The sequence below is a fragment of the Cupressus sempervirens genome, chromosome 6 (genome assembly GCF_028749045.1).
Source record: "Cupressus sempervirens isolate cs-2001-9-10 chromosome 6, ASM2874904v1, whole genome shotgun sequence".
In the NCBI taxonomy this organism is placed as follows: Eukaryota; Viridiplantae; Streptophyta; class Pinopsida; order Cupressales; family Cupressaceae; genus Cupressus; species Cupressus sempervirens.
In genome coordinates, this window is record NC_143123.1 from 646,492,231 (window position 1) to 646,511,384 (window position 19,154).

Consider the following 19,154-nt stretch of genomic DNA (forward strand, 5'->3'; position numbering starts at 1 on the left):
TTGTTATGTTTTCTTCTGGACCTTTGCTTTTGTTTCATGAACGCTAAGATTTGTGTAGAATCCATACTCTCGGATTGAGGCCGATTGAGTGAGTTCATGATGTTTGGTCTTGTTGCATCATTGGGATTTGTGTAGAATCCATACTCCCAGATTAAGGCCGATTCAGTGATTTAATGATGTATGGTTTTATTGGCTTTGGGATTTGTGTAGAATCCATCCTTCCTGTGTTGCTTTTGATTGGGTGTTTTCTTGCCATTGTGTTCTCATTCCTTTCCTTGGGTTATGATCTTCATGATGGTGGTACGCCACACACCAGTACATGTGTGTACATTTGTTGGGTGACTTGCGAGGCCCAATCTTCCATGGATTTACTAGAAGTTATGATCATTGGGGTTGGGATGGTAGTATGCATGCCCATGGGCACTTTTCATAGGATGAGCATGGATAAGGTAGGGTAGTATATGGAGGGGGCATCTATTTCGCAACCTGATGATCATGATGCCATGGGTATGGTTGAGAGGAGCTTGAATAAGTGATAATTAAAGAAAATGTGTGACTGGTAATAAAACTTAAGATAATAAAACTTCGTGTGATGGTTCCAAGGGAGTACCTTGAGAGGGAAGTACCTTGCAAGTGTTTCCATACGTGATCCAAGCTTGGTCTTGTCAATGCCAAACGACTCTCCAATATGTCAGCCCCTACTTAGTAGCCTTTTGAGTGTCTGACCAGGACCTTTACTCCTTGCATTGTCTTAGGTTCTTGGTTGCAGCCACCATACTATCTGGCGTGATTGTTAGCCTTGGATGTTGTGCTTTATGTGTGTTTGTGGTTGGATCATTATCTCCATCAGCATGGTGGGTGTGGACCTACGGGTGCCACGTGGTTGGGAGGCATAGCTACCTTCACCACTACTAGGGACTAGTGTACAAAGATGGTCTTTTGTCTTTGTGTGACCATTGCTAGATGTTTTCACTTGGTACTTTAGGTTCTGGAGTATGCTTTCATTGGGATGCTTGTATATCATGTTTAGAGGATGTTATTTTATTTGATGCATTCCCTTATTCTGATGTTTAGAATATGATTAGATGCTGTGAATTGTTATATTAGCATATCTGTTGCTTATTATTGTTTAGCATGTGATAGGTGATGTTATCTATTATAGGATTATCTTATGCTTTACTACTAGCATGTTAGATTTCCTTATGCTTATATTATTGCATGTTTTTAGTAGAGATGTCCCTATTACGATTGTATCGAAGATCTGGTCGGTGGCTTGGGATATTATGTGTGGGGGATGGCTTAGACACATGATGGTCTTATGATGCTATTGACAGTTGGGAGGAACCGCACACTTAGTTTGGTTGTTCAGTTCATTGTGATGTTTATTTCAGTGTGTTCTTTGCTGTTCTAGTTTAGATGGATATGTGTTCTTCTTTTTGTTTGTTCTTGCACTCGAGTGTTCATTCCTTGAGCCTTTTTGTATCTGGTACTCCCTAGTGTGGAGGTTCTTTGCTCTTTTTTTGGTCATTTTTTCTTGTAGGAGTGTTGTTGTGTTTCTATGGGCGATATTTTGTTAGCATTGTGCAACATAAAAATGTATCGCACGTCCATGCAAACTATGTCGTATGACACTATAAAGTATCGCATGCCTTCTTGAGAAATGTCATAGGACACTAGAAGAGTTCCGCATACCTTTTTGAGAAATGTCGTATGATGCTGAAAAGTGTCGCATGCCTTCTTGAGAAATGTCGTACGACACTGGAAGAGTGTCGCACGCCTTAAGGAGAAGTCTCGCCCTCCCTTAGTAAAATGTGTCGCACAATTTTTGTAAAAAATATGTGCATGTCGTCAGCGGGCACTTTTCTTCATTGATGTATATTTAATTTCTTATACTTAAGATATATTTTAATATATGTGACAAATCTTTTTAGATAGGTTTTAGACCTCTCGAAGATAAGTTATGGATTCTAGGAAATTTCATGGCTTCAGAAATCCGGACTTAGACAATTTTTAGGGTTTCAAGATTTTAGGCTTAGTTGAATTTTAGGATTTTGCATTTACCCAACCTTGATGTTTTGTTGATGAGTGGTCATTTCTTGAGCCCTCATCATGTGCATTGTTATTGTTGGCTTTATTTGTGTGTGTCAGTTTGGTAGTGGCATTTGGAAATACGTTGGTTGCCGAGAATGTGGTGAAGTCTTCTGTTGTGATCATTGTGATCCTTGTATGATGTTGTCATATGCATTCATATTTGTAAAAAAAAAATATCTCGGCTTGTATTTCATCCTTGTTTCCAAGGATCTCTAGATGGGACATTACAATGCATGCATACATACATACATACATGTATCTATTTCATACATAGATGCTTGAATGGATGTATGCATGCTTACATGCATGGATGCATACATACAAGATATATACATGTATACATGGATGTATGTATGTATGCATCCATGCATACATGCATGCATCTATGCACACATGGATGCATAGATGCATGCATGGATGCATACATACAAGATATATACATGTATACATGGATGTGTGTATGTATGCATCCATGCATACATGTATGCAACTATGCATCCATGATGCATAGATGCATACATGTATGCATGGATCGATACATACATACATCCATGTATACATGTATATATCTTGTATGTATGCATATCCATTCATACAAGATATATACATGTACATATGTATGTATGTCTGTATTCATCCATCCATACATACATGCATGCATCGATACATGCATACATAGATGGATACATTATCTATGTCATACATAGATGCATGCATGTATGTATGGATGGATGCATACATACATACATCCATGTATACATGTATATATATCGTACGCATCCATCCATGTATATATCATGTATGTATGCATGTATCCATGTATATATCTTGTATGTATCTATATGCATACATACAAGATATATACATGTATACATGGATGTATGTATGTATGCATCCATCCATACATACATGCATGCATCTATGCATGCATGGATGCCTACATGTGTGCATGTATGTACGACATAGATACATGTATGTATGTATCCATGCATGTATGCATGGATGCATACATACATACATGTATACATATATATATCTTGTATGTATGCATGCATACATCCATGCATGCATCTATGCATGCATACATGTATATATGTATGTATGTATATATATATATATATATATATGGATGCAAGCATACATATATATGCATGCATGGATGCATACATCCATACATGTATGTATGTATATAGATGCATACATATATATGTATATATGCATGCATGCATCCATACATACATATATCTATGTATACATTGCATACATACATAGATATGCATGCAGACATACATCCATATATATATCTATGTATACATGCATCCATGCATAGATATATCTATGGATGTATGCAATGTATAAATAGATATATGTATATATGGATGCATGCATGCATCCATGCATACAAATATCTATGTATACATGCATGCATGCATAGATATATCTATGCATGCATGTATGCATGTATATAGAGATATATGTATGCATGGATCCATGCATGCATGCATCCATACATACATGTATTTATGTATGTATGCATGTATGCATGTATCCATCCATACATACATGTATCTATCCATGCATGCATACATGCATGCATGTATGTATGCATGGATGCATATATACATACATACATGTATACATGTATATATGATGCAGGAGCATCCAGAGGTATAAGGGCAATCCTATGTCACCCAAAAAAATGAACTTAGACTTAGTTTCTGTTTCATGTATTTTCATTTCTAGATACCCATTTGGGTCAAATAAAGGTTCCAACTCTCATAGTTCCACTATCAAAAGGCCCCATAGTTTGAGAGTTATTGCAGTTTTTCAAGTTTTGGAGACTTCCTAAGAATGCTTCAAAGTCAGGGTAGGGGCATTAAATGACCATGAAAAGGGCCAAAAAATGGGGGATGAGCATAGCTCTTCCTTACAGCTATAGAGCACTTTGAGAGCTTTTCAAAAATGTAAACGGTTCATCAATCAGAGATATGGTTCAAAAGTTATGCTTCCCAAAAGTTCGGTTACCATTTTTGGATTCTTCTAGATTTGCGTCGACTTGTAACGTAGTTTTTGGAGCCTTTTATTTGGTTAGTGGATCCCTACTTGCACTTTCTAGAATTTATTCCTAGTCCTTAACCCTCCGAGTTCTATTTAAGGACATTTCTGGCATTGTAAAAGGCAGTTCGGAGTGGAGTTTGAGAGGAGGTACTAAAAGGAGAAATTATCTCTAGATTTATGCTATTGCAAGCCCTTAGGGCATGTTTTGAAGTTTATTTTCTCTATACTGTTTGTACTAGCTTATTTTCCCAATTAATATAATTTCTCCTTTTCTATTGTGTCCATTCTATGCTTGGGTTGTGTCCCCATCAGGTGGTATCAAAGAAAGTTTTCTTGAGTGTGTAGTCAGAGCACTGACTGTGAGGTAGTTTGCACTAGGACTGTGTGGTTGTGGGTTTGAGTTAGAAGATGCCTCTAGGAAGAGAGCATGGCAAAAGGGCTAAAGCTATTAATCTTGAGGAGGTTAGAGCCCTCCAAAGGTAGGTACAAGCATTGCAAGAGGAGCTCAAAAGAGCAACAAATGTTGCCACAGATGATGAAAGTGAAGATGACAATGAAGAAGATGAAATTGGACTAGAAGGGGATTTTGACGAGAAAGTTCTAAATTAGGCAGAGGATATTGATTGGATCAATGAACTAGAAGAATACTTTGAGTATGAGGATATCAGGGACCCAAATAGGGTTAAGTTTGCAAAAGCGAAACTGAAAGGTCATACCAAAATCTAGTGGCAAGAGGTCCAATTGGAAAGAAACAGAAGAGGAAAGGAGAAGATCACAAGATGGGATCGTATGGTGGACAAATTGAAGAAGCAGTTCATTCCTATGGACTACAAGCTTGATTTGTTTAAGAAGATGCATGGGTTAAAGCAAGCAGAAAGATCAGTCAAAGAATATACAGAGGAGTTTTATCGACTCTTAATTAGAGCAGAACATGTAGAAGCAAATAAGGAGAAGGTTTCTTGTTATATCATGGGGTTGTGACCTAGCATCCAGGAGGAACTAAGTCTGGTAAGAATGACCAACATTGAAGAGGCATACCATTTTTCCCTATGAGTTGAAGACAAGCTAAATAAAAGGTTTGAAGGGAGACAAAGAGGGCATGGTCAAGGAGGAAGGGGAAGCGGTAGGTCATCTGGAGGCCGAAATGAAACCCAAAAGAAAAATGAAGATGTGGGTACTAGCAAGAACCAGAGGAATGAGGGTTTCAACCACTCCCATGATCAAGACTTTGGAAATCAGAGAGGAAGAGGTAGAGGACATGGACAAGGAAGAGGAGGCTTCCTTGGTACCTATTTCGATTGCAATGAAGAAGGTCATCATGCCTTTGAAGGCCTTCAACGACAAGGAAGGACAGATAGGAGAGCTGAGGGCCAAGCTAGGGTTTCTCATGTGGATGAGGATGCATAATCATCACATTCAAAGGATGCAAAAAGAGAAGAGACCTTGGTAAATGAAAGAGTCCTACTAAGTGGTGAGATTGAACCTGGATAATGGAGGAGCTTGTTCTGTAATAGATGCAAGTGTGAGGGTAAATGTTGTGACGTGATCATTGATGGTGGTACCATAGATAACTTGGTGTCAGAGGAGATAGTCTCTAAGATAGAGCTCAAGAGGCAAAAACATCCCTAGCCCTATCGGATTGCTTGGGTGAAAGATGATCATAAAGTCTTGTAAGTGAACAATGTTTAGTGAAATTCAAAATTGGGGGTTACCACAATGAAGTTCTCTGTAATGTTATTCCAATGGATGTTTTCCATCTATTGTTGGGTAGACCATGGCATTTTGATAGGCATACAGTACATGATGGTCATGAAAACACATACTCTCAAACAAAGGATGGAGATTTCCACAAACTAAAGCCCATGAAAAAGGAAGGTGAAAAGGTATGTTGCAGTGCTAGGATTTGTCTTGTTGATGGAAGAAAGTTTTTAGATGGCATGAAACATCAGCGTATGTGCTATGTTTTGATTCCTAGGAAAGATAAAGAAGGTAGTAGTGAAATACCACTTGAAGTTTCAGATTTACTAGGTGAGTTTGGAGATATTATCTCTGATAATGTTCCAGAAGGATTGCCACCAGTAAGGAAAATCAGTCATCAGATAGATCTAATTCCAGGAGCTAGTTTTCCTAACAAGGTTGCTCAAAGGATGACTCCTACTGAAATAGAGGAGCTAAATAGACAGGTTTAGGAGCTATTGAGGAAGGGCTTGATTCAGGAGAGCCTAAGTCCATGTGTAGTACCTATAGTACTCACACCAAAGAAGGATGGAGAGTGGAGGATGTGTACAGACTCGCAAGCTATAAATAGGATAACCATCAAGCACTGATTTCCTTTGCCAAGAATGGATGATCTTATGGACTGCATGAGTGGAGCTTAGTACTTCACAAAGATAGATCTCAAGAGTGGCTATCATTAGATATGGATTCGAGAAGTTGATGAGTAGAAAACAGCCTTGAAGACCAAGGAGGGTCTTTATGAGTGGTTAGTCATGCCCTTTGGATTGATGAACACCACAAGCACCTTCATGCGGCTTATGAATGAGGTACTTAAGAAGTTCTTGGGAAAATTTTTTATTGTTTATTTGTATGACATTTTAATTTTCAGCAAGACTTTGGAAGAACATTTATTGCATATTCGTAGTGTCCTTGAAAGGCTAAGGAAAGAGAAACTATTAATTAATTTGAAGAAGTGTATCTTTGCAAAAAGGGAGTTAGTCTATTTGGAGTTTGTTATATCACCTGAAGGTCTCAAAATGGATCCAGAGAAGGTAAAAGCCATCTTGGAATGGCCTACTCCAAGGTCTACTACTAAGGTGTGATCATTTCATGGTCTTGTTAGTTTTTAAAGGAAGTTTATTGGGAATTTTAGTGGCATATGTGCACCCCTAATTGATACAATAAGAGGGGATAGAAAAGAGTTCAAATGGACTGCAGCAGCTGCGAGATGTTTCGAATTGTTGAAGAAGAAGGTGACAGAACAGCCTGTGTTGGCACTTCCAAATTTTAGAAAAGTGTTCCAGGTGGATTGTGATGATAGTGGTAGTGCTATTGGAGTTGTATTAAGCCAAGAAGGTAAGCCTATTGCATATTTTAGTGAAAATTTGAATGATGCAAAGAAGAAGTATTCTATATATGATCAAGAGTTCTATGCAATAGTTCAGGCCTTAAAGAAATGGAGGCATTATTTATTGCCAAAGGAATTTGTTTTGTATATTGATCATTAGGCATTACAGTACCTAAATAGCCAAGGTAAATTGAATCAGAGGCATATGAAGTGGGTAGAGTTCTTGCAGAGCTATAAATTTGTGTTGAAGCATAGAAGTGGAAAATCTAATTGGGTTGTAGATGCACTAAGTAGGAGATAGTTGTTGCTTATAGTAATTTAGGTAGAAGTAGTTGGGTTTGATGAATTCAAGAATTTGTACCCTACGGATCTTGATTTTGCTGAAGCATGGAAAGCTTGAAAAGAGCCTGTTGCTATAGATAGAACTAAGTGGTTAGACTATTTGATTCAGGCTGGCATGTTGTTCAAATGTAGTTAATTGTGCATTCCAAGGAGTTCCATCAGGAAAAATTTGATTAAGGAGAAACATAGTGGAGGGATGGTAGGACATTTTGGTCAAGATAAGACCATTTCCATTCTTAGAGAACATTATTTTTGGCCTCAAATTTCACAAGATGTGAAGAAGTTTGTACAGAGTTTCTAGGTATCTCAAGTTGCCAAGGGATTTAGCCACAATACTGGACTGTATCAGCCATTGCTTGTTCCATCAAAGCCATGGGAGGACAGAAGTATGGATTTTGTTCTTCGATTGCCAAGGACACAAAGGGGTAATGACTCAGTGTTTGTGGTGGTTGATAGGTTCTCCAAAATGGCACATTTCATTCCATGCCATAAGACTCATGATGATGTCCATATTACAGACTTGTTTTTCAAAGAGGTGGTAAGACTACATGGTCTTCCAAGGAGTATAGTTTCTGATAGATATACTAAATTTGTGGGGTATTTCTGGAGGACATTGTGGAAGAAGTTGAGAACAGACTTGAAATTCAATTTCACGCATCACCCACAGACTAATGACCAAAAAGAAGTGGTAAATAGAAGTCTGGGCAATTTGCTGAGATGTTTAGTTGGGGATAAGCCCAAGGGATGGGATTTGATTCTACCATAGGTAGAGTTTTCTTATAATAACTCTGTAAATAGGAGTACTAGAAAATCACCATTCCAAATTCTATATAGAAGTAGCCCAAGGACTGCACCAGAATTGAGGAAGATAGAACAAGGGGAGAGGACAAGTGCTGAAGCTAAGGAATTTGCTAAACATATTGAGCCTCTACATGAGGAGGTTCAAGCACACATAACTAAGATGAACCAAGAGTATAAAGCTAGGGCTAATCAAAGGAGAAGACATAAGGAATTCCAAGTAGGGGATCTAGTCATGGTGCACTTACGAAAAGAAAGATTTCTAGCCGATACTTACAACAAGTTGAAAATGAAGAAATTTGGCCCCTGCGAAATTCTAAAGAAACATGACTCAAGAAATGCATATGAGGTGGAGCTACTAGATGGTATTCACATTTCTCCTATTCTTAACATAGTAGACTTAATAGAGTATCATGATGATGGTGCAGATGATGAGCTAGTGTTAGAGCCATGTCCAATTCCTGCTTCTACGAAGGAGGAGATAGAAGACATTCTAGATCATCATGTGGGAAGGAGTACCAAAAATAGACAGTCTAAAGAGTATTTGGTTAGTTGAAAAGGACAGCCAATTGAGGACTCAACTTGGATTTTAGGAGCTGAGGTTTCCCATTTGGGATTTCCTCTACCATGCATAAAGTGACAGGGTCACTTTTCAATCTACTTTGGGTGTCTAATGCAGGAGCATTCAGATGTATAAGGGCAATCCTATGTCACCCAAAAAAAATGTACCTAGACTTAGTTTCAGTTTCGTGTGTTTTCATTTTTGGATACCCATTTGGGTCAAATAAAGGTTCCAACTCTCACAGTTCCACTATCAGTGTTCGTGTAAATGCTAAAAAAATAGGAGTATGTAATTGGGCCATCATTTTGGTAAACTAAAAGGTGTAAATTGGCCAGATGAATGTAATTTTAATTTAGAGCATTCTAGAAAAAGAATCAGGTCAAAAGGCCCCATGGTTAGAGAGTTATTGCATTTTTTCAAGTTTTGGAGACCTCCTAAGAATGCTTCAAAGTCAGGTTAGGATCACTAATGACCTTGAAAAGGGCCAAAAAATGGAGGAAGAGCATAGCTCATCTATAGGGCTATAGAGCACTTTGAGAACTTTTTGAAAATGTAAACGGTTTGTCAATCGGAGCTACAGTTCAAAAGTTATGCCTCCCAGAAGTTCGGTTACCATTTCTAGATTCTTCTAGATTTGCGTCGACTTCTAACGCAATTTTTGGAGCCTTCTATTTGGTCGGTGGATGCCTACTAGAACTTTCTAGAATTTATTCCTAGTCCTTAACCCTCTGAGGTCTATTTAAGGACATTTTTTGCATTGTAAAAGGCAGTTCAGAGTGGAGTTTGAGAGGAGATAGTGAAAGGAGAAATTATCTCCAGATTTATGCTATTGTAAGCCCTTAGGGCATGTTTTGAAGTTTATTTTCTCTGTACTATTTGTACTAGCTTATTTTCCCAATTAATATAATTTTCCCTTTTCTGTTGTGTCCATTCTATGCTTGGATTGTGTCCCCATCAATATATCTTGTATGTATGCATCTATCCATGCATCAATGCATGCATCTATGCATAGATGCATGAATGTATGTATGCATCCATACATACATGTATCTATGTATGTATACATGTATGCATGCATCCATCCATACATATATGTATCTATCCATGCATGCATATATGTATGCATGGATGCATACATACATATATACACGTATATATCTTATATGTATGCATATGCATGTATGCATAAGTCTATTCATGTAGGCATGGATGCATTCATCTATACATACATCCATACATAGATGCATATGCATGCATGTATGCATGGATGCATGAATGCATGTATGTGTATTCATGCATGCAAACATACATACATGTATACATGTATATATCTTGTATGTATGCATGCATACACACATCCATGCATCTATGTATCTATGTATGTATGCATGTATGCATAGATGCATGCATGTATGTATGTATGTATGGATGGATGCATGTATGCATGCATGTGATACATGTATGTATGGATGTATGCATCCATCATGCATGCATGCATCCATACATATATCTATACATATATCTATGTATACATGCATGCATGCATCCATACATATATTCATACATATATCCATGCATGCATGCATGATGGATACATACATATATCTATGCATCCATGTATGCGTGGATAGATATATCTATGCATGCATGCATGTATACATAGATATATCCATGCATGCATGCATGCATAGATATATGAATGGATAAATGTATAGATGCATGCGTGCATGCATAGATATATGGATGGATTTATGGAGGGATACATACATTCATACATACATGTATCGCATGCATGCATCCATATATAGATACATGGATGGATTTATGGATGGATACATACATTCATACATACATGTATCGCATGCATGCATCCATATATAGATACATGCATGCATGCATAGATATATCTATGCATGCATGCTTGTATACATAAATATATATATGTACATACATACATATACATGCATGTACATAGATACATGTATACATGTATGTATGTATGTATGGATGGATGCATGCATACATGTATACATACATAGATACATGTATGGATGGATGGATGCATGCATATATATCCTTACATATATTTATGCATGCATACAAACATGTATACATGCATGTATGTATGCATCCATACATGCATGCATGGATAGTTACATACGTGCATGCATCTATGCACGTATCTGTGGATGCATGCATACATACATACATGTATACATGTATAGATCTTTTATGTATGCATAAGCATGTATGCATGCATGGATGTATTCATCTATGCATATATGCATACATACATAGATGCATGCATGTATGTATGCATCCATGCATATGCTCCATGCATACATCTATGCATACATGCATACATACATAGATGCATGCATGTATGGATGCATCCATGCATATGCATGCATGCATGTATGTGCATACATGCATCCATGCATATGCATGCATACATGTATGTGCATCCATGCATGCATGCATACATACTTACATGTATATATCTTGTTTGTATGCATATGCATGTATGCATGCATACATACATCCATGCATGCATCCATACATAGATGCATGCAGGTATGTATGCATCCAGGCAAATGCATGCATTTATGAATGCATGGATGCATACATCCATGCATGTATCTATGTCATACATAGATGCATGGATGTATTTATGCATCCATGCACATGCATGCATCTATGCATGCTTGTATGCATACATCCATGCATGTATCTATGTCATACATAGATGCATGCATGTATGTATCCATGGATGCATACATACATACATACATGTATATATCTTTTATGTATGCATGCATCCATACATGCATGCATCTATGCATGGATGCATCAATCCATGCATCCATCTATCATCTATGCATGCATGTATGTATGTATATAGATGCATACATATATATGTATGTATGAATGCATGCATCCATACATAAATATATCTATGTATACATTGCATACATACAAAGATATGCATGCATGCATACATACATACATACATACATACATACATACATGTATATGCATGCATCTATGGATGCATACATACATGCATGCACCTATGCATGGATGCATACATACATACATACATGTATAAATGTATATATCTTGTATGTATGCATGCATGCATCTATATATACATGCATACATGTATGTATGTATGTATATATATGCATGCATACATATATATGTATGGATGCATACATACATGCATGCATCTATCCATGGATGCATACATCTATGTAAACTTGTATACATACATGTATGTATGTATATACATATTGCATACATAGATATATGTATGTATGCATGCATGCATACATAGATATAGGTATGTATGGATGCATGCATCCATACATCAATCCATACATGTATCTATGTATGTATGCAAGCATGCATACATACATACAACCATGTATCTATGTATCTATGCATGTATGCATGCATCCATCCATACATACATGTATTTATGCATGCATGTATGTATACATATATGCATACATATATATATGTATGCATACATGTATACATGCATATATGCATGCATATGTATGGATGCATGCATGCATACATACATGTATATATCTATGTGTACATGCATGGATAGATATATCTATGCATGTATGCATGCATGCATACATAGATATATGTATGAATGAATATGCATGCATGCATGCATACATACATGTATATATCTATGTATACATGCATGCAAAGATATATCTATGTATGTATGCAATGTATACATAGATATATGTATGTATGGATGCATACATAGATATATGTATGGATGAATATGTATGCATGCATGTATCAACACATGTATAGTTGCATGCACGTATGTAGGGATAGATTTTATGATGTGATGCTAACATCATCAAAATCAACACTTTTATCTGAACTTGAAACTGTTATAACTTTCACATTTGATCTTTTTTTTTGATGAAATGAACGTCATTGGAAAGCTCTCATCAGGCTCTTCATTTTGAAATCTATTTTTGACCACTTTTGAGATAGCTTGATTTCGCTATTTATCTAACCCTCTAATCTACGTGTTGACATAAACTTTGACTAATCGTACCTTTTGCATACAAGCTCCTTTTTCACCTGTTCAAGTTGCATCGCGTTCTATTCTCTGAGCTCTTTGTAGTGATACTAAATTTGAGAGATTATCACACTATTGAATTTTTTTCCTTTTGGATCCACCTAGATCATTCCTCCCCACTAAGAAGCTTTTGGACCTCCAAAAGTCTATTTTTATGTACATTTTGAACAAGGGCAATGTTGCCCCACTTGTTGAGTATCATTTGTATGTCCTATTGGAATTTTGAACATATGACCCACCATAAACATAAAGACATATGAGATAGCATTGTTCACATAATTAACCATAAATCCACCAGTTTCCACTATTACATCCATCACCCACATAGCATCAACTAGTAGAAGTAGAATTAACAAAATAGAAATAACTGATGAAATGGAAAGAGTATAAACATTTTGAACCTCTCGTACAGAAACATTATTAGAAAATGAGCCTTTCAATTCCTCTTTTACCATTACTGGCTGAAGACTTCATTCTGCTTGCACCTGATCCTCACTAGCTGCTACAAACATGAGAGTCAGTTTACTGCTTGCATTTACAATCATTTTCAAATGTCCTGTATTTACAATTGATCCTCCATTCTTCATGTGATGAGCTCTTATAATGTATTCAATCCCATTTTTAAACAAATGATACTTGTTATGTTCCCTGTAGAAGATAGCTTTCCTACCATATAAGTATGGGCTACCCAACACAATCCCATAGATATCAGCTGGAACCACATCAAATTCAACCTCATCTATGAACTTAGATGTTATTACAAATCTTAACTTACATTGCTTAGTAACTCGCAATCTATTATCATTGCACACCCAACCTAATGGATAAGGTCTTCTATGTGACTTAGTTTCCAATCCCAATTGTTTAACATTTTTTTCTAAAATTAGATTAACTTGGGACCCACTATCTATCAATGTGTCAATTTTAGTGTTCTTTGAAATCACCCTTATATGAAGAAGTTCACACCTTTTATTATCTCCAAGAACAACATGACCTTTTGAAGTGGAACTATATGAAACATCAGTGGTAGAATCAACAAAAAATTTACCTTTCAAACCCATAGCTGATATTGTTGCTTCATCACTAGAATCTAATCCAAGATCCTGAACAATAATCATAGACTTTTTCTTACCCTTATGATCCTTAAACCACTTTGGTTTCAATTCCAGATGCAATTTCCAACACTTCTCTTCTACATGTCCTTTCTTCTAACAATGCGAACATGTAGGTTTGTCACCTTCCTCTTTCTTCACTATGGCTACCTTCTTTCCTTTCTTGATGCTGTTAGGGGAAGAAAATTCTTTATTTGAACTAAAACTTACATTTCCTCCACCTGCTTCAATATGAATCACTTGAACACATACTTCATCAAAGTTAGAAGGACTAAACATCAATATTGTATGCTTCAAATATGAATGCATTCCACCTATATACTTTAATAAAGTATCTTGGGTATAAAGAGGAATTCCAAGTGTTAAGGCCTTCTTCCTAAACACTTGTGTATACTCTTGCACATACTGCCCTTTACCTTGCTTAAGATTTTGCCAATTCATAATGGCTTGTTGCATATAATCCAATTGATAAAACTGTTTCTTCAAAATAGAAGTAAATTCATACCAAGATGAAGTGATTTTACCATGTGTAGCAAGATCATCCTGAATTTTACTCTCCCACTAGAGTAATGCAGTACCTCCTATTCTGAGAGTAGCTAGCTAGATTTTGGAAGAATCATTCAAAATATTTTGAACCTTGCAATACACTTTGATCTGCTTAAGCCAATTATCCAATTTTTCAGCATCCAATTCAACATTATATATAGGCAAATCAAACTTTACATCAAGCTTTAACAAGGATTTTTTCACAGATTGTTTCTTTTTAGAAGAATTAGAGAGAGAAGAAGAAGATGATGAAGAAGATGGAGATGAAGGTTCAAGAGGGTCACTACCATTTCCTACTCCTTTTCCTTTTCCATCTTTTGCTGAGGATTTAACTTCTTCTTTCTTCTTAGCCTTATCCGCCTTTCTTAATTTTTGTTCATGTCTCTCTTGGAGAAGAATGTTGACCAAAGCCTTCAATTCTACAAAAGATATTTGGAATGCTTCTACATGAAACTCAGGAACATGTTGTTTAGATTGCATCTCTGATTGAGGAAAAATCCTTCTTTTTCCAATTTTTAGATTGAACTCTTCAAGTTCACCTTCTCCTTGCTTCAACTTCAACCTGGTTAACATTCACCACCTGCAATTTTTCGGCAAGAATAGGCTTTGATACCAAACCTGATCTATAAACTAGGATTTACAATTTTTTAACTTAATCCAAATTACATATTTAATTCTTGATCTAGGCAGTAATTGTGTGGTTCTGTATCTTAAACCATTGAAATTACAAGAAGATTGTCATGCCCAAAATTTAATATAAAAAACACAACAAATTTTTTTTTTCCATCTTTGTATTTTTTTATTTCTCCTTATCACCCACTAATTTCTTAGTTCGTGATTAAATAAATATGGTTCAATAACTCAATGTGAATTTCCATGATTGAAATATGAACTAATTATAAACCTTTTTGTTGACTTTTTCGTTTATATAATGTTTTATTTGAAGGTTGATTCAACAATACATTCAACTAGATAGCAAGGTACTTATCATAAACATTATCAAAAAATTTAATCCTTACATTAAGGTTACATTCAACCCATAATGGAGTACTAAATTAATGTGTTTTCTAATTGTATATGTGAAATCATGGCCTCCTAAACATATTCACATTTACCTCTTATGATATACATCATTACAAAGCAATAGCAAGTTCTTACATATATGGCAATACGAGGAGTTTAAGTAGGTTTTCTATATAGACTTTATATCCTTGTCAGGACAATATAGATATCTTACTAGTTTATCTCTCTTACTAGTATAAATGTATAATAGTATCTTCTTAATGCATTACTTATATTGTTTTTAGTTATAGTTATTTTATTATTACTCTTACATGTACACATCTCTTCACTAGTATCTATATGTATAGGTGAGATCAAAACACTAAAATTTCCTTGTAATCTATTGCCTAGACAATATAACTTTATTACTTTAAAACTAACAAGCAACACTTAGTTATCTTGGTTAATAAGTACATTCCTACTTACTTAACAATGATTGCATTTTAATTTGACATATATTTCTAAACCAAAGTATATACTCCTTATTAGTCCACTATTATTTCTAGGAAGGACATGATTACATATTACTTTTATAATATTACCACTTGCTAATCCTTAAGATTATCTCAAAATCAAATGGTGCTAAGACTACCTATATACCTACTTATGCACTAATAAGTCTAAAGCTTGAAGACTAAGCTGGATTCTCCTCTCAATATAATATACTAAAATTGAGAAGAACCTTTTTCCACAAAATCTACCATACTTCCCCATATCTGGCGCCTAAGTCTTGGTTAGAGCCCCTACTAACTTTTTTAGTCCCCTCCCCTACACATAAAATACTAATTACCAACTTCTACTAAATCTGCATGCATCACAACACTTAACCCTTTACCCCATGCGTTGATTTCTTCCTTCTAGGCGTGGAGTAATGGAAGAGAGTGTATGTTTGTTGAATTATTTAAATTCATATCCCAAGGAGTTAGGCGGCTAGTCTAACCCTTCCACTCTATGCCACTCACTTTATTCCCCATGAGGTGGTATGTCTAGGGGAAAGGTGGAAGTCTTTTCTATGTTAGAATAGCTCTTAATGCAAAAATTTAATCATATGTCCATAAAACATTAAATGCCTAGGGAAGCTCAAGTGTTTAAGTCACATTGGCTTACTTTATTTTTTTAATTTAAACTAGGACAAGTGAATTGGTTAATAGGTATAGCTTTGTTTTTTTTAGCTTTCAATGGTAAGCACCCCTTTTTGAGCAGCAGGTCTGACATGAAGTCAGAATGGTGTCCCACATGTATTTCAAGCCCTAGAAAGATGGGTGCTTGGGCTAGTGGAAAATAAGGAGTTTAATATATATGATTTCTTTTTTTTTAAAATTTATTTATTGTGTTACCTTGATTTCATTGATTAGAATGGTGATGTTTTCTAGGGTAGCGCCTAGTATAATGGGAATGGATGGCTTAGGTACTATATTAGTCCAGGCCTAGTTTTAGAACATATCTCATGCATTTTAATTGAGGAAGATGTGACAGAGGTCACATGGCTCATATGAGCCCTTACTTTCAAACTTATGGTTTAATTATTGGTTTCTCTTAAAAGTTCTATATAATAATCTATTATTATTGAATGTACTATACTTTTGAGAATATTCTCTTTATTATTTTAATGGTCTGTAATCATAGGGAAAGAATTAATTTCCTTTCCCATAAAAATTCCAGAGAGGTAAAATGTATCTACAACAAGGTTTCACTAAAATATTTATTGCATTTCCTTTTATCCTTCATTTGATAGGATATGAGTATGGGTTTAAATTTGGCTTAACCGGGCTATCCTATTTTATAAGATTATCGGTTCTATTGATGCCACTTGAAATTGTAGTAAATAAAACTGGAATCTAAAGAACCTTCCATACTATTGGCTTGATATATTACATCAACTTTATAGCTAGCATTTGATCATGTTCCATTGCAAAATTTCACCAAAGTATTCATTATAATGAATACTTAATGAGAATTCTAGCTTCAATCATATGCCTCTTAAATTTATTATTCTAAGATATAATTATGACTATTCCTTATCATGAAACTATCTCTTATATGATAGAGAGGATAGCCAACTCCTTATATTCCAATAAAGCACATAAAGATAGAGTCTTACAATGCATTTAGTTAAGAGAACCTCCAAATTACTTTCTCTGCCCATGAACCCATACATCACAGTGGTATATTCAAATGGAGATTTGCTTTTATAGCTCAATACACAAAGCAAAAGAGTAGGAACTATACTTTTACAATTAAAACATTTGATGCAATGAAAGAAAAACAATATTTCCTTCCAAGAAAAAGACATATCCCTTCTTCTCTACTATGCAATCATTCATTGCAACCATATGAACAATATGGAGAGTTCTCCATTACAGTTACAAGCAAAATGACAAGTTTTATCTTCATGAAATGTCCATAAGATTATCATAACAAGCTTGTTTCCATTGCTCCCTTGAGCACAAAATCTGCATATGTAACACAAAAAAAAAAGAAACAACAACGACCATGGGTGCTTTCCACCCAACCATAGGCCCCCAAAGAGACCACCCCCACGCTAGGGGAACAAGGCTCAAACTGAGATTCACACATACATCACAAAAATTTTCATGAAGATACAACACAAAACACAGTCAACACCCTCCCATGGCTTGCACAATGATTGACCATTGGAATCATAAAACGTTGGGTGAAGGTGGGCTCTTCAAGGAGGAGAAATTTTAACATCATAAGTATCATATTGCCAAAGCATTTTTCCTCTCAAGGCCTCCAAAACAACCATCTTCTCCTCATCCACCAAACCTCCTTGTACCTCCCAAACAACAAGATTCATGGCCATGAAGGAGCCCATGCTCCATAACAACAACCTCATCATGAGGTAAAAACAAAATTTCCTTTCTCACCTGCAATGTCAAGCCCAACTTATGCCCTTCACCCAAGGCTTCTCTACCCTCCCAAGGGTGAGTGAAGCCTTCACACCCATATTCACAATCAAAACTCACATTTAAAGAAGACAAATGAAGAACAACAAAGAAAAACCAAGAAAGGATCTCCAAAAGTACAAAACACATTCACTTTCCATTCAAACAAAAAAAAAACCAAGAAGGTGAACTAAGAAATTTACAAGAACATCACACATTCTCACATTGTCACAATACATGATCAATGCTCATAATGCAACAAGAACACCACACTTTCACACAATACCCCAAAAATCCATATCACAAGATTTACAATGCAAATGCATACTCTATTAATGAACTCTCACACTTGCAGATTTGTTTAACCATGCTAAAAGCAAGAAATGAGAAAGAAACATGTTCTGAGACACCAACCTTGGTCCAAGCTATGGTAAGGATAGTTTTAGTAGAGCTTCCTTAATCTCCCTCCAAAAACCTAACTGTCTCTAAAATTAGA